This window comes from Amblyraja radiata, chromosome 41 (assembly GCF_010909765.2).
Source record: "Amblyraja radiata isolate CabotCenter1 chromosome 41, sAmbRad1.1.pri, whole genome shotgun sequence".
Classification (NCBI taxonomy): domain Eukaryota; kingdom Metazoa; phylum Chordata; class Chondrichthyes; order Rajiformes; family Rajidae; genus Amblyraja; species Amblyraja radiata.
The window spans coordinates 11,793,292-11,815,342 of NC_045996.1; the positions used below are offsets into that span (position 1 = coordinate 11,793,292).

Below are 22,051 nucleotides of genomic sequence, written 5' to 3' on the forward strand. Positions count from 1 at the left end.
TCACCCATTCCTTCTCTCCAGAGATGCTGCCTGTCCCGCTGAGTTAATCCAGCATTTTGTGTCTATCTTCGGTTTAAACCAGGTTCCTTCCTACACAAACTAGTTCATTGTTTTTCTTTCACCACAGATGCCACTTGAGCATTTTCAATTATTATAGATTTTTTGGCAGAAGCAGAATTATGTAACCCGCTGTTGTGGTCACGAGCTTTCTCATCTCTCTCCTCCGTCCTCGTTTACCACTTCCTAGTTACACATCCCCTGGACAGCTCAGCTGTGATCAACAAGCCCTCACCATCCTAGACAAAGCACAGAGTGCTGGAGTACCTCGCTGGGTCAGGTAGCACTTCTGGAGGGATGTTTTGGGTCTTCAGACAGATGGAGGGAGGAAGACTGATGTTTACTTCTGAGGAAGGGTTTCGGCCCGAAACGTTGCCTATTTCCTTCGCTCCATAGATGCTGCTGCACCCGCTGAGTTTCTCCAGCATTTTAGTTTAATTAAGTTTAGTTTAGTTTTGAGACACAGCGCGGAAACAGGCCCTTCGACCCATCGAGTCCGCACCGACCAGCGATCCCCGCACATCAACACTACCCTACACACACTGGGTACAATTTCACATTTATACCAAGGCAATTAACCTACAAACCTGTACGTCTTTGGAGTGCCGGAGGAAATCGAAGAACTCGGGAAAAAAAAACGCGCAAACTCCGTACAGACAGCACCCGTAGTTGGGATCGAACCCGGGTCTCTGGCGCTGTGAGGCAGCAACTCTACCGCTGCGCCACCATGCCCACCCTGATTGTTTGAGGAAGGCCAACCCTAAATGTCACCCATCCATGCTCTCCAGAGATGCTGCCTGACCTACTGAGGTACTCCACCACTCTGTGTTTTGCTCAAGACTCCAGCATCTGCAGTTCCTTAGTGTCTCCCTACAATCTGTTCCTTACTGGCTCCACCACCTTTTGTGACAATCAGTTCCCCTTGACCTTCACCCCTTCACCCCTGTTTAGTTCTCGCTTAGTAATGTAAAACATGATTGATGTAAGGATGTTTAGGGAGGAACCGCAGATGCTGGTTTAAACCGAAGATGGACACAAAGTGCTGGAGTAACTCAGCGGGACAGGCAGCATCTCTGGAGAGAAGGAATGGGTGACGTTTTGGGTCGAGACTGGAGAAGGATCTCGACCAGGGCCGAAGGAGCTCAAAGGGCCGAATGGCCTCCTCCTGCACCTATTTTCTCTGTATCTATGTTTCTATGACCAGACACGTCACCAATTCCTTCTCTCCAGAGATGCTGCCTGTCCCGCTGAGTTACTCCAGCATTTTGTGTCTATCTTGATAGAAGGATTTCAACTTGAAACATTCTCTCTCTATAACTAATGACGTCTGACCCGCTGAGGACTTCCATCATTTCATGTTTATATTTCGGATTCCCAGCAACTGTCGATTTTTCTTTTCTTGCCCAAATTCCTCTCTGGAGTATGACATGGAAACCAGAGTTCACTGACTCAGAGCCACCGATAGAAAAAATATATAATGTTGCCAGGACTCGAGGGCCTGAGTTACAGGAAGAGGTTGAGCAGGCGAGGACCTCATTCCTTGCAGCGCAGGAGGATGAGGGGTGATAGAAACATAGAAACATAGAAAATATGTGCAGGAGTAGGCCATTCGGCCCTTCGAGCCTGCACCGCCATTCAATATGATCATGGCTGATCATCTAACTCAGTATCCCATCCCTGCCTTCTCTCCATACCCCCTGATCCCTTTAGCCACAAGGGCCACATCTAACTCCCTCTTAAATATAGCCACTGAACTGGCCTCAACTACCTTCTGTGGCAGAGAATTCCACAGATTCACCACTCTCTGTGTGAAAAATGTTTTTCTCATCTCGGTCCTAAAAGATTTCCCCCTTATCCTTAAACTGTGACCCCTTGTTCTGGACTTCCCCAACATCGGGAACAATCTTCCTGCATCCAGCCTGTCCAACCCCTTAAGAATTTTGTAAGTTTCTATAAGATCCCCCTCAATCTTCTAAATTCTAGCGAGTACATGCCGAGTCTATCCAGTCTTTCTTCATATGAAAGTCCTGCCATCCCAGGAATCAGTCTGGTGAACCTTCTCTGTACTCCCTCTATGGCAAGAATGTCTTTCCTCAGATTAGGGTCTTGTAAAAATGTCTGATCTTGTAGAAATGTTCAAATCCACAAGAGGAATAGATCGAGTAAATGCACAGAGTTTATTACCTAGAGTCAAAGAATGATACAGTGTGGAAACAGGCCCTTCGGCCCAACTCACCCACACCGGCCAACAATGTCCCAGCTACCCCAGTCCCACTAGCCTGTGCTTGGTCCATATCCCTCCAAACCTGTCCTATCCATGTACCTGTCCAACTGTTTCTGAAACGATAGGATAGTCCCAGCCTCAAGGGTAGGGGATTATAGACAATACACAATAGACAATAGGTGCAGGAGTAGGCCATTTGGCCCTTCGAGCCAGCACCACCATTCAATGTGATCATGGCTGATCATCCCCAATCAGTACCCCGTTCCTGCCTTCTCCCCATATCCCCTGACTCCGCTATTTTTAAGAGCCCTATCTAGCTCTCTCTTGAAAGCATCCAGAGAACCTGCCTCCACTGCCCTCTGAGACAGAGAACCAGAGGGCTTAGTTCTAAGGTGAGGGGGAAAGATCTATTAGGAACTTGAGGGGCAACTTCTTCACACAATGAGGGGTGGGTGTATGGAACAAGCTGTCAGGAGAGGCAGTTGAGGCAGGTATTAACATAACATTGAAGATACATTTGGACTGGTGCATGGATGGTTCAGGTTTGGAGGGCTTTGGGCCAAACGCAGGCAGGTGGGACTAGTGTAGATGGGCATGTTGGTGGGTGTGGGCAAGTTGGGCCGAAGGGCTTGTTTCCACGCTGTATCACTCTATGACTCTATCATAATGCCACGGTGAGTTCTGGGGTGACAGGAATCTTAGCCTAGACCTCTGGTTACTAGTCCAGTAACATAACCACCACACATTGCCACGGAAGGCTGTGGAGGCCAAGTCAGTGGATATTTTTAAGGCAAAGATAGATAGATCCATGATTAGTGTGTGTGTCAGAGGTTATGGGGGGGAAGGCAGGAGAATGGGGTTAGGAGGGAGAGATAGATCAGTCATGAAGTCAAGTCAAGTTTATTCGTCACATACACATACGAGATGTGCAGTGAAATGAAAAGTGGCAATGCTCGCGGACTTTGTGCAAGAAGACAAACAATCAAACGACAAACAGAATGGAACAGAATCACATATTCTTTTACATATTACATATTGTGGGGGGAAGGAAAAAAGAAAAAAAAGCAATTTAAAAAAAAACAGTAGAATGGTTCAGTACAGTAAAGTTGAATGGCGGAGTAGGCTTGATGGGCCGAATGGCCTAATTCTACTCCTATCACATAATAATAATAATAATGGATGGGATTTATATAGCGCCTTTCTAATACTCAAGGCGCTTTACATCGCATTATTCATTCACTCCTCAGTCACACTCGGTGGTGGTAAGCTACTTCTGTAGCCACAGCTGCCCTGGGGCAGACTGACGGAAGCGTGGCTGCCAATCTGCGCCTACTGCCCCTCCGACCACCACCAATCACTCACACACATTCACACACATTCACACGCAGGCAATGGTGGGTGAAGTGTCTTGCCCAAGGACACAACGACAGTATGCACTCCGAGCGGGATTCGAACCGGCTACCTTCCGGTTGCCAGCCGAGCACTTAGCCCATTGTGCCATCTGTCGTCCCTTATGACCTTATGGCCTCGCTCCCACGAGGGCGCGAGTCTTTTAAATGTTCATACTCGCATTCTTCTTGAACGCTACATATTTTCCTCATATTGTCGGTCAGCTTTGTGCAAGAACTATACATCAAACCTTGTAAACACAATTATTTACTCTCTGTTAAAATATTATTAACTACAAAGTCGATTCCTAACAAATTCATACAAAAGGCCAATAAACATCAGATTTTGGCTATGGAGACTATCTTTCTTTCGAAATAAATAAATAGATGAGAATAACTGCACGGCACGTCAATTCCAATAATGTCCATATATGTAAACAAAAAGGTTTGTGTTTACATTTGGAGACTGTCACAAACTCGAGACATTGTCAATCTGGAAAGGGCGCAGAGGAGATTTACAGGGATGTTGCCAGGGCTAGAGGGTCTGAGCTATAGGGAGAGGTTGATTCTATTCCTTGGAGCGCAGGAGGATGAGGGGCGATCTTATTGAGGTGTATAAAATCATGAGAGGAATAGATCAGGTAGATCCACAGTTTCTTGCCCAGAGTAGGTGAATCGAGGACCAGAGGACATAGGTTTATTCTTGTGTAGAGTGACTCTTGTACTGAACAAAAATAAATTTCACTGTACCTCGGTACATGTGACAAATAACCATAACAACAGCACAGTTACATCAGAAAATATCTCTGGAGCAGATCAGGTCAGCAAGTCTGCCAATATCTATAAAAGCTTGTTTCCTGATAGGATATTAGTCTAACTTTTGTTGCAACTTTTCTTATTACAAATTCTTCAAGATTCAAGATTCAAGAGAGATTATTGTCATGTGTCCTAGACAGGACAATGAAATTCTTGCTTTGATTCAGCACAACAGAATATTGTCGGCATAAATACAGAACAGATCAGTGTGTCCATATACCATTGAATATATATACACACACACACATATTAATAAACAGATAAAGTGCAATAGGCTCTTAAAGTTCATTTGATTGTTTGAGTTGAGTTTAATAGTCTGATGTCTGTGGGGAAGCAGCTATTCCTGAACCTGGATGTTGCAGATTTCAGGCTCCTGTACCTTCTACCTGAAGGCAGCAGGGAGATGAGTGAGTGGTCAGGATAGGACAGGTTTGGGGGGATATGGGTCAAACGCAGGCAGGTGGGACTAGTGTAGCTGGGACATGTTGGCCGTTGTGCGCAAGTTGGGCCGAAGGGCCTGTTTCCGTGCTGTACCACTCCACGACTCTATAACTCCATCTGCAGCCCCTTCCCTCAAATACAAATCCTGGCTGGATATAAACCAGAAGAATTTTCACGCTTCAGAAGGGTTGCAGAGGCCACAGGAGGAAATATTTCAGCATCCGATTCAGTGGGTAGATAACATTACTTTGGCAGGTCTTACAGTGGTTGATAGAATAATGACGCAGGAGTGCGTACAAGTGCATTAACCAGAAGCATCTCATCATGTCTCGACCAAATGTATGAGGTATAAGGCTTTTTGGAAGGGGCAAGCCCATGAGCCTGGAATCAACTCTAATGCTTGGCAGTACCCTGTACGAAAATGTTCAGGGCACTGCCAAGATCTAGGGCAGCATAGTGGCGCAGCTGGTAGAGCTACTGCCATCACAGTGCCAGAGAACTAGGTTCGATCCTGACCTCAGGTGCTGTCTGTGTGGAGTTTTATAGGTTCATAAGTTCCAGGAGCAGAATTAGGCCATCTGGCCCATCTTGTCAACTCCGCCATTCAATCATGGCTGATCTATCTTTCCCTCTCAACCCCATTCCCCTGCCATCTCCCTATAGCCCCTGACACCCAATACTAATCAAGAATGTCAAATCTCTGCCTAAAAAAAAAATCCATTGACTTGGCCATGAATTCCACAGATTCACCACCCTCTGACTAAAGGCGTTTGCACGTTGTGTGTGTGTGTGTGTGACCTTGTGGGTTTTCTCTGAGTGCTCAGGTTTCCTCCCACACTCCAAAGACGTATATGTTTGTAGGTTAATTGGCTTGGTATAAGTTTAAATTGTCCCTGGTGATAATGTGTGCAGGGATCGCCGGTCGGTATAGACTCGATGGGCCGAAGGGCCTGTTTCCGCGCTGTATCTCTAAACTAAACAAAAAAAAAACTAACTATAGTATATAGCTTTATGGGCAATATACTTGAAAAGTGCAAAGTTTAAAGGGACAGGTTTATTTACACAAAGGGTGGTGGCTGCTTGGAACTTCCAGGGGTGGTGGTTGAAGCAGGTACATTATGGTCACAGTGGCGCAGCGGTAGAGTTGCTGCCTCACAGCGCCGGAGACCTGTGTTCAATCCTGACTACGGGCGCTGTCTGTACGGAGTTCGTACGTTCTCCCCGTGACCTGCGAGGGTTTTCTCCGAGATCTTCGGTTTCCTCCCACACTCCAAAGACGTACAGGTTTGTAGGTTAATTGGCTTGGTGTAAATGTGAAATTGTCCCTAGTGTGTGTAGGATAGTGTTAATGTGCGGGGATCGCTGGTCGGGGTGGGTCGAAGGGCCTGTTTCCGCGCTGTATCTCTGAACTAAGCTAAACTAAAATTAGTAACATTTAAAATACTATTCGATAGGCATATGGATATGCAAGGAATGGAGGACTATAGGTGATAGTCTTGGCATCTTGGCCTGGGAAGAACTGCAGATGATAGATTGTATCAAAGATAGACACAAAGTGCTGGTGTTACTCAGCGGGTCAGGCAGCATCTCTGGAGAAGAAGGATGAGTGACGATTCAGGTCGGAACCCTTCTTCAAACTGAACAGACAGGAGTCTGAAGGAGGGATCCAACCAGAAACGTCACCTATCCATGTTCTCCAGAGATGCTGCCTGACCTGCTGAATTACTCCAGCACTCTTGGAGTGTCAGTCTTGGCATTGTGGGCTGAAGGGCCTGTTCATGTGCCGTACTGTTCTTTGCTCAATACTCTATTTATTTTAATTTAGTTTAGATTAGTTTAGTTTAGTATAGAGATACAGTGCGGAAACAGGCCCTTCGGCCCATCAAGGCAGCACCGACCAGCGATCCCTGCACCTTAACACTACTCTACACACACTAGGGACAATTTACATTTATACCAAGCTGATTAACCTACAAACCCACACGCCTTTGGAGTGTGGGAGGAAACCGAAGATCTCGGAGAAAACCCACGCGAACAAACTCTGTACAGACAGCACCTGTAGTCGGGATCGAACCTGGGTCTCTGGCGCTGTAAGACAGCAAGTCTACCGCTGGGCCACCGTGTTCGATGTTCTATAAAACAAGCTGGTACGGAAAGGTTCGAAGTTTAAGATGGATCACTTTTCTGATTGCATTGATGTCTTCATCTGATGAAAACCAGAGCTGACTCGGTATCACACTTCACAGATGCTATTTGACGCAATTTCCTGCATTTTGTTTTGGTTCTAACTTCAGATTTCAAGCATCTGCAGCCTTGTGGTTTGATGGAAGGAAAAGGCATGTTTTGTTAATCTTATCTTTCGTATAGTTTCAAAGGTTTAATGAGAGTTCCATTTTTCTCCAAGAAATAAGTTGCAGTTCCCATTTGGAGTGGGTGGTTGTGTTATTCCTTATGCCCCTGTCCCACTTAGGAAACCTGAACAGAAGCCTCTGGAGACTTTGTGCCCCACCCAAGGTTTCCGTGCGGTTCCCGGAGGTTTTTGTCAGTCTCCCTACCTGCTTCCACTACCTGCAACCTCCGGCAACCACCTGCAACCTCCGGGAACTGCACGGAAACCTTGGGTGGGGCGCAAAGTCTCCAGAGATTTCCATTCAGGTTTCCTAAGTGGGACAGGGGCATTACTGTGTGTGAGAAAGAGAGCAAAGGGTTTTTAATGTTCCTGACTCATACTGCAGCCTGACACTGCTGTTTTGTGTACTGTAGTCCTTGAGAGGGGAACAGTGTTGAAAGAGTAACGGATACAGAATGCTGTAGAGATACAAGAGACTCCAGATGTTGCAATCTGGAGCAAGGAGCAAACAGCTGGAAGAAATCAGCATCAGGCAGCATCTCTGAGGCAGAGGTAGAGAGGGTGCAATTTCTTACCCTCAGAAAGTCTTACCATCATTCCCGGAATGGCGGGACTGTCATATGCTGAGAGAATGGAGCAGCTGAGCTTGTACACTCTGGAGTTTAGAAGGATGAGAGGGCATCTCATTGAAACATATAAGATTGTTAAGGGCTTGGACACACTAGATGCAGGGAACATGTTCCCGATGTTGGGGGAGTCCAGAACCAGGGGCCACACACAGTTTAAGAATAAGGGGTAAGCCATTTAGAACGGAGACGAGGAAACACAATTTATCACAGAGAGTGGTGAGTCTGTGGAATTCTCTGCCTCAGAGGGCGGTGGAGGCTGGTTCTCTGGATGCTTTCAAAAGAGAGCTTGATAGGGCTCTTAAAAATAGCGGAGTCAGGGGATATGGGGTGAAGGCAGGAACGGGGTACTGATTGGGGATGATCATCCATGATCACATTGAATGGCGATGCTGGTTCGAAGGGCCAAATGGCCTCTACTCCTGCACCAATTGTCTATTGTCTATTGTCATAAGTGATAGGAGCAGAATTAGGCCATTCGGCCCATCAAGTCTGCTCCGCCATTCAATCATGGCTGATCTATCTCTCCCTCCCAACCCCATTCTGATATCTCACCCATAGCTAAAGATGGTGCAAATATATCTGCCATGGACACTGTGATTTCTTCCCTATCTTCCCACAATGTCCTAGAACACACTTCATAAGATCAGAGGATCATAAGTGATAGGAGCAGAATTAGACCATTCGGCCCATCAAGTCTACTCCATCATTCAATCTGATCTATCTCTCCCTCCTAACCCCATTCTACTGCCTTCTCCCCATAACCTCTGACACCCACGCTAATCTGGAATCTATCTATCTCTGCCTTAAATATATCCACTGACTTGGCCTCCCTCCACAGCCTTCTGCGGCAAAGAATTCCACAGATTCACCACCCTCTGACTAAAGAAATTCCATCCTCATCTCCTTCCTAAAGGAACGTCCTTTAATTCTGAAACTATGGACCCTGGTCCTAGACTCTCAATAGATAATAGACAATAGGTGCAGGAGTAGGCCATTCGGCCCTTCGAGCCAGCACCGCCATTCAATGTGATCATGGCTGATCATCCCCAATCAGTACCACACTAGTGGAAACATCCACTCCACATCCACTCTATCCAAGCCTTTCACTATTCGGTAGATACCCTTGGTCGGGACAAAGCCAACTTAGCTTGTTATCCATCTATCACTTGCCAGGCTTCGACCAACCCCATGTCTTTTTTCCAGCCTTCTCCCGCCTACTACAATCAATCTGAAGACCCGAAAGGTCATCCATCAGTGTCCTCCAGAGATGCAGCACTGTTTGTTCTGCACAAGAGTCCATCACCTGCGGTTTCTTGTATTAAGCTTAGTTTTCAGATACAGCACGGAAACAGGCCCTTCGGCCCACCAGGTCCACCCCGACCAGCGTTCCCCGCACACTTACATTATCCTACTCACTCTAGGGACAATTTCACATTCATACCAAGTCAATTTACCTACAAACCCGTACGTCTTTGGAGTGTGGGAGGAAACCGAAGATCTCGGAGAAAGCCCACGCGGGTCACGGGGAAGACGTACACACTCCACACAGACAGCACCCGTAGTCGGGATCGAACCCGGGTCTCCGGTGCTGCAAGCGCTGTGAGGCAGCAACTCTACCGCTGGGTCAACTGTTATCTTTGCCCAGCTTCCCCCATAACGGACAGAATGTTCCCAGTCAATGCATGACACCACGGGGCTTGGGCCAAGTCACAATCTGCTTCTGATTCAAGCCAATACCCAGGGGATTCCTGGAGAGACCATCATCTCTCTGACAGTGGAAGCCCAACTTGGGCTCTTGCCAATTCCTGCCGAGAACATTGATGAAAAGATGATGAGAAACAGAAAGAACTCTCCTCAGAGAGGAATCTTGGCCAGCATTGTGTAACAACCACCAAAGACTTGGTCTTGATGGACACAAAATACTGGAGCAACTCAGCTGGGCCGGGCAGTATCTCTGGAGAAAATGGATGGGTGACATTTCTGGTCGGGACCATTCTTCAGACAATCTGAATAACGCCATCTCCCGGTTGTCAAACACTTTAACTCCCCCTCCCATTCTTATACTGACATTTCAGTCCTGGGCCTCCTCAGAGTGCAGTTGTCAGAGCGAGGCCAAATGCATATTGGAGAAACAAAACCTCATATTTCGCTTGGGCAGCTTACAACCCAGCGATATGATTCTTGATGTCTCTAACTTCAACCAACCTTTGCATCCTCTCTCTCTCTGTCCCCCCCCCCCCCCCCCCAGTCAATTTCACTGTCTTCCCATTGAGTTTCACTGTATGTAAAACTCGTTATCACCTACCACACAGCCAACAATGGACAATTGTGGTTTCTACCCCTCCTTGATCATCATTTAAATAATAATTATAATGGATGGGATTTATATAGTGCCTTTCTAATACTCAAGGCGCTTTACATCGCATTATTCATTCACTCCTCAGTCACACTCGGTGGTGGTAAGCTACTTCTGTAGCCACAGCTGCCCTGGGGCAGACTGATGGAAGCGTGGCTGCCAATCTGCGCCTACGGCCCCTCCGACCACCACCAATCACTCACACACATTCACACACAGGCAAAGGTGGGTGAAGTGTCTTGCCCAAGGACACAACGACAGTATGGACTCCAAGCGGGATTCGAACCGGCTACTTTCCGGTTGCCAGCCGAACACTTAGCCCATTGTGCCATCTGTCGTCCCGTTTGATAGGTTTTGGTTTACTACCTTGGGTAATAACAGCAAATTCAATACTTAGGACACACAATGCTGGAGTAACTAAGCAGGGCAGGCAGCATAGATAGGTGACGTTTCGGGTCTGGACCATTCTTTCACAAGTGTTTTGCATATCTCTATCTTTTTGCATATATTTCATTTTCATTTGTGCTCTTTACCTTCAATATCTCTCGTTTCCCTCTCCCCTCACTCTCAATCTGAAGAAGGGTCTCGACCCGAAACGTCACCTACTCCTTTTCCCCAGAGATGCTGCCTGTCCCTCTGAGTTACTCCAGCATCTTGTGTCTACCTCCGATGATCCTATTGAGTTTTGTACTCTTTGCATTGTTGATGATTCATATCTTGAAAATATCCAGTGAATTGGCCTCCACTGCCTTCTGTGGCAGAGAATTCCAACTCTCTGGTTGAAAAAGTTTTTCCTCATCCCAGTCCTAAATGGCCTACCCCTTATTCTTCAGGGACTTAAGATTGCTGCCTGATCCGCTGAGTTACTCCGGCTTTTTTGTGGCTATCCTCAGCAGAAAGACACTCGAGCCATTTGCAGTGTGTAGATCAGGGGTGGGGAACCTTTTTGTGGTGGAAGTCCGCATTAAATTAGCTGTAATCTAATAAGGCCGCATCCAAATAACTTCAATTAGATATACTTCAAAATGTACATTATTTTGTTAACATAGCCCTCATGACTTACTAATGTTGTAATTGTGGCCGTCAGTCGGGGAGGATTATTTCGTTGAATATTCTTTTACTCTTTGGTGCTTTAAATACGGTCATGTCAAGATTAAAATTTAAATGATAAAAGACGAACAAAAACATGTTAATAAAAATAAAAGGATTTGTTCTACAAAATTTGGATTCAATCAATAGGCCGCACTTCATGGCCTAGCAGGCCGCATGAGGCCTTAAGGCCGCAGGTTCCCCACACCTGGTGTAGATCAGTGATCTGGCCCCCAACCTGGGGCCATATCCATGGCAGATTTCAGGGGGGGGCCACAGAAAAATGTTTGGGATTCAGGGGGCCACAGGTTCAATGAAGGGGGCCACAGAGCTAAAACCCTGTTGCCTCTTAAATTTCAGTTCTACTAAATTTAAATCTATGTAGTTGAAATATTTTTGATGTTTGTGGAATAGAATAAAAGAGAATATATGTGCAATTAATAGACACTGATATTTTTATGGAAGGTATTATAATATTGAAGTACTAATAATGTCATGGGGGGGGCACAGAAAAATTAAAAGATCCCCAGGGGGCCATGAGCTAAAAAAGGTTGGGAACCACTGGTGTCGATACATGATCAGGGAATACTCAAGTTCAAGTGAGTTTATTGTCATGTGTCCCTGTATAGGACAATGAAATTCTTGCTTTGCTTCAGCACACAGAACATAGTAGGCATTTACTACAAAACAGATCAGTGTGTCCATATACCATAATATAAATATATATACACACATGAATAAATAAACTGATAAAGTGCAAATAACAGAAAATGGTTATTAATAATCAGAGTTTTGTCCGAGCCAGGTTTAATAGCCTGATGGCTGTGGGGAAGTAGCTATTCCTGAACCTGGGCGTTGCAGTCTTCAGGCTCCTGTACCTTCTACCTGAAGGTAGCAGGGAGATGAGTGTGTGGCCAGGATGGTGTGTGGGTCTTTGATGATACTGCCAGCCTTTTTGAGGCAGCGACTGCGATAAATCCCCTCGATGGAACTGTGGCTCCTTCTGCACTCCCGCATCGGGATTCACACTGTACTGTTGCAATTTGGAATGGGACGCTGTCATTTTGCCAACTGATCACTGTGTGTCTTCTATTTGAAGCACAAGAACATCCTTCCTTTGAAGCTGTGACTATTTAGAACCGTCAGATCTTATTCTGTTGAACAGATTTCATGATCGTTCATCATCCTTAGATTTGCGTAGATTTCTGCCCCTCCGCTTTGTTGTCTGATTGCATTACTCCTGTAATGTCTGCCTCACGTCAGCTGCAGCCGGGCTGTTAACAAGATCTGCGAGGGGGCGCGAAGGACCGGACAGAGTGCAGGAGCTGGCCGCGATTGAATTACCAATATCGCAAACATAACTAATTCCTGGACCTGTCAGCATTGATTTACACAAACCCTCGCAGGCCCCTGTACTCGCCCTTTATGCTATCAAGGGACAGGTTTTACAGGAGCACTTTGAGCTCCAGGAGAGAGCGTGGGCCACAGAAGGAATGAATGATTGGACTTGCAATCAGCAGTATATCTCGTGGCAGTGGGGATGTGGGGGTGGGGTTGGACGGTTGGGTGGGTAAAAGGTGATTAAGAAGGAACTGCATGCAGATGCTGGAAAATCGCTGGTAGACAAAAGTGCTGGAGAAACTCAGCGGGTGCAGCAGCATCTACGAAACCAGTGTGAAGAAGGGTTTCGGCCCAAAACTTTGCCTATTTCCTTCGCTCCATAGATGCTGCTGCACCCGCTGAGTTTCTCCAGCATTTTTGTCTACCTTGGGTGAAAGGTGAGGTTGGTGAACCTTGCTTTCTCTATTTTCAACAGCTTGCAACAGTGTGTAGGAAGGAGATGCTGGTTCAAACCGTAGACACAAAAAGCTGGAGTAACTCGACGGGACAGACATCATCTCTGGAGAAAAGGGATTAGTCTATGGATACAATAGACAATAGACAATTGGTGCAGGAGTAGGCCATTCAGCCCCTCGAGCCAGCACCGCCATTCAATGTGATCATGGCTGATCATCTCCAATCAGTACCCCGTTCCTGCCTTCTCCCCAATCCATGTTAATTTCTGGATGTTGCCTAATGCCCCTGTCCCACTTAGGAAACCTGAACGGAAACCTCTGGAGACTTTGTGCCCCACCCAAGGTTTCCGTGCGGTTCCCGGAGGTTGCAGGTGGTTGCCGGAGGTTGCAGGTAGTGGAAGCAGGTAGGGAGACTGACAAAAACCTCCGGGAACCGCACGGAAACCTTGGGTGGCGCGCAAAGTCTCCAGAGGTTTCCGTTCAGGTTTCCTAAATGGGACAGGGGCATTAATTCCTTTTGTTGGGACAGTTCAGATTTTGCTGTTAAACAGGAAGGGGTGATCAGTGATAAAGGCTGTTTAAGAAAGAACTGCAGATGCTGGAAAAATTGAAGGTAGACAAAAATGCTGGAGAAACTCAGCGGGTGAGGCAGCATCTATGGAGCAAAGGAATAGATGACGTTTCTGGTCGAGACGTTTCTTCAGACTGAAGAACTGATAGATGCTGCCCCACCCGCTGAGTTTCTCCAGCATTTTTGTCCACCATTGATATTTCCATTGTTAAAGCCCTGTCTGTCTCACGGTGCGAGTTGACCCACTCGTGGTAAATACGTACAATTAACGTAGCGGGAACGTCGGAACTCGTGGACGCAACTTAGCGACTCGTGGCGCTAACGGCAGGTACTCGTGAAACTTGGTAACTCTTGTAAAAATTCAAACATGTTTCAACTTTTCCACGAGTAAAATGTACTGCTGAAGTTAAAAATTGGAACTTTAAACTGGTTTTAAGAACGTAGTGGCCCGTGCGTTTACCTTAGTGTCTCGTGAGTCTACCGTGGGAACTCTTTAACTCAGCGGGCAGGCAGCATTAGGTCCAGAAGAGGTTGAATGAAACTTGGACGCAAAATGAGACTCTCATTACACTATTCCATCAACACGGCCAGCGTAGAGATAAAACTGTTTAAATTATTATATTTTCAGGCCTCATGAGATATGTATGAAATTTATGAGAACTGCCTGTCCTATAAACAGTGTTATCTGCGTGTCAATTAATAAATTTATTTCAGGAAACTGCATTGTACAACAAATATGTACAGAACGGGTTCTAGCTCACTCCCACTCTCCTGCCACACATGTTCAAGATAAGATTAACATGTAGATACCAGGAACAGCAAGTGCTAGAATCTTGCGCAAAACACAAAGTGTTGGAGGAACTCATTGGGTCAGTCTGAAGAAAGGTCTCGTCCCAAAACATCTGCGCTCTGTGGCAGGGAATTCCACAGATTCACAACTCTCTGGGCGAAAAGGTTTTTTCCTCATCTCAGTCCTAAATGGCCTACCCCCTTATTCTTAAACTGTGACCCCTGGTTCTGGCCTCCCCCAACATTTTTCCTGCATCTAGCCTGTCCATTCCCATCAGAATTTTATACGATGTCATACGATAGAACGTTATTTATCCCAGGAGGGAAATTGATCTGTCAACAGTCATAAAAACACCTAATACATTAAACATTAAATTAAAGTGAAGAGTGGAAAGGTTTGGTGATGTGAGGTGGGAGATTGCAATCTTCACGTGGCCCGCCCTGTTTCGACGAATGCAATCAACCTGGCGTGCACAATCAAATAAGATCAAATAGAACTAGTTGTCCTACAACTTTAGGCTGTGCACGCCATACACAAGAAGGAGAATGTGCAAAGATTGTGTGTGTGTGGGGGGGGGGGGGGGGGCAGTCAGTCTACCCCACGACAGAAAGGGGAAGAGTTGTACGGTTTGATAGCCACAAGGAAGAAGGATCTCCTGTGATGTTTGTTATATGTTTCCATACGATCCCCTCTCATCCTTCTAAATTTCAGTGAATATGAATTCAGTCGACCCATTCTTTGGTGAAATGACATCACCTATCCATCGCCTACATGGGTGCTACCTGACCCGTTGAGTTACTCTAGCACTTTAAGAATAAAATGGGCTAGATGCAGAGTAAATCTCTGCCTCCAAGACGGACACAAAAAACCGGAGTAACTCAGCGGGTCAGACAGCATCTCTGGAGATCCCTTCTTCAGACTTCAGACGAGAGCTATCTCTACATTGCTTGTTCAAACACTCTCAAGTACAGCGTAGATTGGAAGCAGAGTGAAACTCTGTCTAAGTGTTGTCTCACACTCTTCCAAGGCAGGGTCGTGCATGGATTAGACAGAAAGATCTTTCTGTATTTGTCATGACACACAAAGAAACAAATAAATCAGATTGAGATTACATATTGGGTAACGCTGCAGGCACGAAAAGCTGGAGTAACTCAGGCAGCATCTCTGGAGGGAAGGAATGGGTGACGTTTCGGGTCGAGACCCTTCTTCAGACTGAGAGTCAGGGGAGGGGGCAGGACAAAGATAGAATGGAGGCGGAGACAGTAATGCCCCTGTCCCACTTAGGAAACCTGAACGGAAACCTCTGGAGACTTTGTGCCCCACCCAAGGTTTCCGTGCGGTTCCCGGAGGTTTTTGTCAGTCTCCCTACCTGCTTCCACTGCCTGCAACCTCCGGCAACCACCTGCAACCTCCGGGAACCGCACGGAAACCTTGGGTGGGGCGCAAAGTCTCCAGAGGTTTCCGTTCAGGTTTCCTAAGTGGGACAGGGGCATTATAGACTGGTGGGAGGACTGGGAAGGGGAATAACGGGTCTGGGATAAGACGTGGTGGTAGAGTCAATAGACAATAGACAATAGGTGCAGGATTAGGCCATTTGGCCCTTCGAGCCTAGCACCGGCATTCAATGTGATCATGGCTGATCATCCCCAATCAGTACCCCGTTCCTGCCTTCTCCCCACATCCACTGACTCCGCTGTTTTTAAGAGCCCTATCTAGCTCTCTATTGAAAGCATCCAGAGAACCTGCCTCCACCGCCCTCTGAGGCAGAGAATTCCACAGATGGGGGGGAGGAGGGATCACAGAGGGGGGAGCAGTGAGAGAGGGTGTTGCTGAACTCTCGTACAAGAGAGGAGGAGAACTTCGCCAACGTGGACATACCTTGAGGAGATTTGGCAGTGGAGCGGACAAAATGTGCAAGAAAATACTCTCAAATGTGTAAGTACAGTAAAGTTTAGTTTAGCTTAGAGTTACAGCGTAGAAACAATCCCTTCAGTCATAACGTCATAAGATTGTAAGTCATATGTTGGCCCATCAAGGCCACTCCACCATTCAATCATGGCTGATCTATCTCTCCCTCCTAATCCCATTCTCCTGCCTTCTCCCCAAGTCCACACCGACCAGCAATCCCCCACCCGTACACTAGTCCTATTCCGCACACTAGGGACAATTTACAGAGGCCAATTATCCAACAAACCTGCACGTCTTTTGCAACGTGGTAGGAAACTGGAGATTCAGGGACAGTTTCTTCCCGGCTGTTATCAGGCAACTGTGAACCATCCTACCACAACCAGAGAGCAGTATTGAACTACTATCTACCTCTTTGGAGACCCTCGGACTATCCTTGATCGTACTTGGATGGCGTTACCTTGCACTAAACGCTATTCCCTTATCATGTGTCCATACAATGGCGGACAGGGCCTAAAAATATTGGTTGCCAGGAGACAAAGGGGGCCCACTTCATCAGGGGCCCACTTGTCATCGGGCAAGCTGACACCCTGCCAGCCCACCACTGGATACACAGTTAACGGCTCAATTGTAATCAACTTATTGTCTTTCTGCTGACTGGTTAGCAAGCAACAAAAGCTTTTCACTGTACCTCGCTACACGCAGGGGCGGAAAACCCGGTGGGGGGGGCCAGAGGGGACACGTCCCCCCCATGTTTTGAGAGGTGGGGGACATCCCCCCCCCCCCCCAAAGTTTTTGTGATCCCGATTTTAAAATCTCCATTTTTAGCACTGGATTGAGCCTCCGAGGCTTCGGAGGCTCAATCCAGTGCTAAAAATGGAGATTTTAAAATGGCCGCCAAAAAATTGTGTTCCCCCGTCCCCTCCATGTTTTGATAGCGAGTACACGTACTCGATACGAGTACTCTTGGGTACACGTGACAATAAACTACACTGCTTTGCCGTTTGCCTAACATATTGCCCACAGATTTTTCAATGGATGGCAATAATGTCACAGTCTCTCGTTACCTCAAGCTGTAGGTTCAAAATACGTGACTACCCTGGGAGTGAAGCTCACCATATGGAGCCTGTTAAAGTATTAAACACGTACTTGAGCAGGGTCATTGATATTATAATTGCCCTGTTTTCCCCCTGTGAGGTCATGTTTTCTTAATTAGTTTGTTTAAACATCAAATGTTCCATGTCCTAATTGGAAGCTGGCAGTGGGAAGTCAGCGCGTCCCAACTGTGCGTTGGGACTGGTGAAGGAATGCGTGTCAAATGGGACGGTTAAAGTTGAATGAGTCAGCCCAGTAGCCATGTCACAAGCAGAGGCAGTGAAACATGATGTGTGGCTATCCGACTTGGCATTATGTTGACTATTGGCATTTGGTTGTTCCGGGCAATGTGCTGATTCTTGCCAATTCTATCCCTAAACTTTGCAAGTGCCTTTGAAGTCCCCGCTGAGCTTTGATTCAGAGCGCTCGTTTACAAGGCAGCTTATGCTCATTAATAAAATAGTTTTGAGTTTTGGCGGTCTGATAAACGACTCCTGGGTTTTTCAACGTAACTTTATTCGAAAGTTCAAGTTGCAGCAGACAGCAGCCGTGACAGAGGGAGGAGCGACCATATAACTGGGATAACATGGGGTAACATGAGGGGGAACTTCTTTACTTAGAGAGTGGTGGCTGTGTGGAATGAGCTTCCAGGGAAGGTGGTGGAGGCGGGTTCGTTTTTATCATTTAAAAATAAATTGGATAGTTATATGGACGGGAAAGGAATGGAGGGTTATGGTCTGAGCACAGGTATATGGGACTAGGGGAGAATACGTGTTCGGCACGGACTAGAAGGGTCGAGATGGCCTGTTTCCGTGCTGTAATTGTTATATGGTTGTATGGTTATATGGACAGGTTTAACAGACACGTCTGGCCACATCGGGGGTCAGCGCTGAACTAATGCGTGCAGGGGGAAAACCGCGCGAAAACAACAACCCCCCCCCCCCCGAGTCACGTGACCGCGGCTTCCGAACGCCGGGTTCGATATCTGCGTGCGCTAGCAGGCGCTGCTACAGAGTATTATTTGGAGGATCACCCCTGTGCTAATTTTGTTTTGCATGTTAAGCCTGAATGGAACGAAGCTTTGGATAGACTCAAAATGCTGGAAAATCTCAGCGGGCCAGGCAGCATCCGTGGAGAAAACGAATAGGTGGAAATGGAATGGCTGATCCATCTTTCCCTCTTATCCACAACCTCCTGCCTTCTCCCCCTAGCCCCTGTCAAAATCTAAGCACCAATTTGTATATCTACAAGTTACTCCAGCTTTTTGTGCCTATTCCCAGCACCACCCTCGTTCTATGAGTTAGTGAGTTTAACAAAAAAGTGAATTGAAATGATTTTTATGGGGTGCAGTGAGAGAGAGAGAGACTATTTCTTCTGGCAGGGCAGGGAAGAACAAGAGCATAATGTTAGATGCTAAAAGCTGGAGTAACTCAGGGGGACAGGCAGCATCTCTGGAGAGAAGGAATGGCCTCTCACTTCTGAGGTCTGAGGTCCCCACCTGCTTTAAAAGGGCATCAATTATACCGGTGCCCAAGAAGAGTAAGGTGACGTGCCTCAATGACTATCGACCAGTGGCACTAACGCCGGTGGTGATGAAGTGCTTTGAGAGGTTGATCATGGAGCAAATCAACTCCTACCTCGACAAAAACCTGGACCCACTGCAGTTCGCGTACCGCCACAACAGATCAACGGTGGATGCGATCTCGCTGGCCCTCCACTCCACTCTGGACCACTTGGACAACAAAAACTCTTATGTCAGGCTGTTATTCATCGGTTACAGCTCGGCATTTAACACAATCATCCCCTCCAAGCTGGTTACCAAACTCGCAGAACTGGGTCTCTGCGCATCCCTCTGCAATTGGATCCTCGACTTCCTCATTCACAGACCACAGTCTGTTCGTATTGGTGGAAATGTGTCAGCCTTGATAACAATCAGCACGGGAGCACCTCAAGGCTGCGTGCTCAGCCCCCTGCTGTACTCACTCTATACCCATGACTGCGTAGCCAGTCACAGTGCGAACTCCATCATCAAGTTCGCTGACGACACCACTATTGTGGGACGTATCACTGATGGGGATGAGTCAGAGTATAGAAGAGAGATCGAGCAACTGTCCATATGGTGCCAGCGCAATAACCTGGCCCTCAACACCAGCAAAACCAAGGAACTGATTGTGGACTTTGGAAGGAGTAGGAGGGGGACCCACAGCCCCATTTATATCAACGGGTCAAGAGCTTCAAATTCCTGGGCGTGCACATCACTGAAGATCTTTCCTGGTCCGAGAACACTAATGCAATTATCAAGAAAGCTCATCAGCGCCTCTACTTCCTGAGAAGATTATGGAGAGTCGGTTTGTCAAGGAGGACTCTCTCTAACTTCTACAGGTGCACAGTAGAGAGCATGCTGACCGGTTGCATCGTGGCTTGGTTCGGCAATTTGAGCGCCCTGGGGAGGAAAAGACTACAAAAAGTAGTAAACACTGCCCAGTCCATCATCGGCTCTGGCCTTCCTTCCATCGAGGGGATCTACCGCAGTCGCTGCCTCAAAAAGGCTGGCAGTATCATCAAAGACCCACACCATCCTGGCCACACACTCATCTCCCTGCTACCTTCAGGTAGAAGGTACAGGAGCCTGAAGACTGCAACAACCAGGTTCAGGAATAGCTACTTCCCCACAGCCATCAGGCTATTAAACCTGGCTCGGACAAAACTCTGATTATTAATAACCATTTTCTGTTATTTGCACTTTATCAGTTTATTTATTCATGTGTGTATATATTTATATAATGGTATATGGACACACTGATCTGTTTTGTAGTAAATGCCTACTATGTTCTGTGTGCTGAAGCAAAGCAAGAATTTCATTGTCCTATACAGGGACACATGACAATAAACTCACTTGAACTTGAACATTTCGGGTCGAGGCCCTTCTTCAGACCGGTTAGGGATAAGGGAGAGATATAGACGATGATGCAGAGAGATAAAGAACAATGAATGAAAGATATGCAAATAAGTAAAGTTGGAACTGTGGCATTGAGATATCGCTGATGCGGCGTTCCAGCTTTCGGCAGCGGCCCGGAGCTGAGACTGCGGGACTCGGAGCTGATGCAGCGGGGCTCGGAGCTGATGCAGCGGGGCTCGGAGCTGTTGCAGCGGGACTCGGAGCTGAGGCTGCGGGACTCGGAGCTGGGGCTGCGGGACTCGGAGCTGGGGCTGCGGGACTCGGAGCTGATGCAGCGGGACTCGGAGCTGATGCAGCGGGACTCATAGAAACATAGAAACATAGAAATTAGGTGCAGGAGTAGGCCATTCGGCCCTTCGAGCCTGCACCGCCATTCAATATGATCATGGCTGATCATCCAACTCAGTATCCCGTACCTGCCTTCTCTCCATACCCTCTGATCCCCTTAGCCACAAGGGCCACATCTAACTCCCTCTTAAATATAGCCAATGAACTGGCCTCGACTACCCTCTGTGGCAGAGAGTTCCAGAGATTCACCACTCTCTGTGTGAAAATAGTTCTTCTCATCTCGGTTTTAAAGGATTTCCCCCTTATCCTTAAGCTGTGACCCCTTGTCCTGGACTTCCCCAACATCGGGAACAATCTTCCTGCATCTAGCCTGTCCAACCCCTTAAGAATTTTGTAAGTTTCTATAAGATCCCCTCTCAATCTCCTAGATTCTAGAGAGTATAAACCAAGTCTATCCACTCGGAGCTGAGGCTGCGGAACTCGGAGCTGAGGCTGCGGGACTCGGAGCTGAGGCTGCGGAACTCGGAGCTGAGGCTGCGGGACTCGGAGCTGAGGCTGCGGAACTCGGAGCTGATGCAGCGGGACTCGGAGCTGAGGCAGCGGGACTCGGAGCTGAGGCTGTGGCAGGCCGACTCGGAGCTGAGACGGCGTTCCGGCTTGCGGCAGCGGCGACATCACCACGGAGGTCCGCTGGACTGGAGAGCGGCATCTTCGGCCTGGATCGATCGCTTCAGCGCAGAGGGAGAACAAGGAGGGAAGAGACAGAGACTAAGACTTTTGCCTCCATCACAGTGAGGAGGTGCTTGGTGAACTCACTGTGGTGGATGTTAATTTGTGTTTATTGTATGTTTTGTTATTTATTGTTACTGTGTATGACTGCAGGCAACGTGATTTCAATAAATGACAATAAAGGAATCAAATTCAAATTCAAATGACACCACGAGGACTTCATTCACACCGAGGTTGGGCGAGGGGGACAATGGTCGATGGGGACCAGGCGTGGATGGGGGAGGGGGGGAGAACAAAGGAGGAGCCAGCGTACTTTGTAACATTGTCAGCGCCGTAGGTGGCCGTAATTTGTATACCTTGAGTTTGCAAGCAAAGAATTTCTTTGGGTCTAGTCACATGTGACAAGAAAGGGTTCCATTCCGATAACGGAGTTCAGCAAATCTCTCTCCATAAAAGAATTGAAGTTGCAATGAATGAAAATTAATCTACCTTATTGGAGACCCTATCAACCTCATTGGAGACCCTATCTACCTCATTGGAGATCAGATACACCTCATTGGAGACCCTA

General features: G+C 47.2%; 1 protein-coding gene and 1 long non-coding RNA gene across 2 annotated transcripts in view; one reads left to right on the forward strand and one right to left on the reverse strand.

The window, feature by feature from the left end:
• ptgir (prostaglandin I2 receptor) overlaps positions 1-22,051 on the reverse strand; it is a 64,741-nt gene that overhangs the window by 22,230 nt on the left and 20,460 nt on the right. The window lies entirely within an intron of this gene.
• Positions 1,139-16,427, forward strand: LOC116967824. Its single transcript, XR_004410331.1, has 3 exons — positions 1,139-1,159; positions 13,134-13,137; positions 16,356-16,427. It is a non-coding gene; the product is annotated as an uncharacterized LOC116967824 (long non-coding RNA).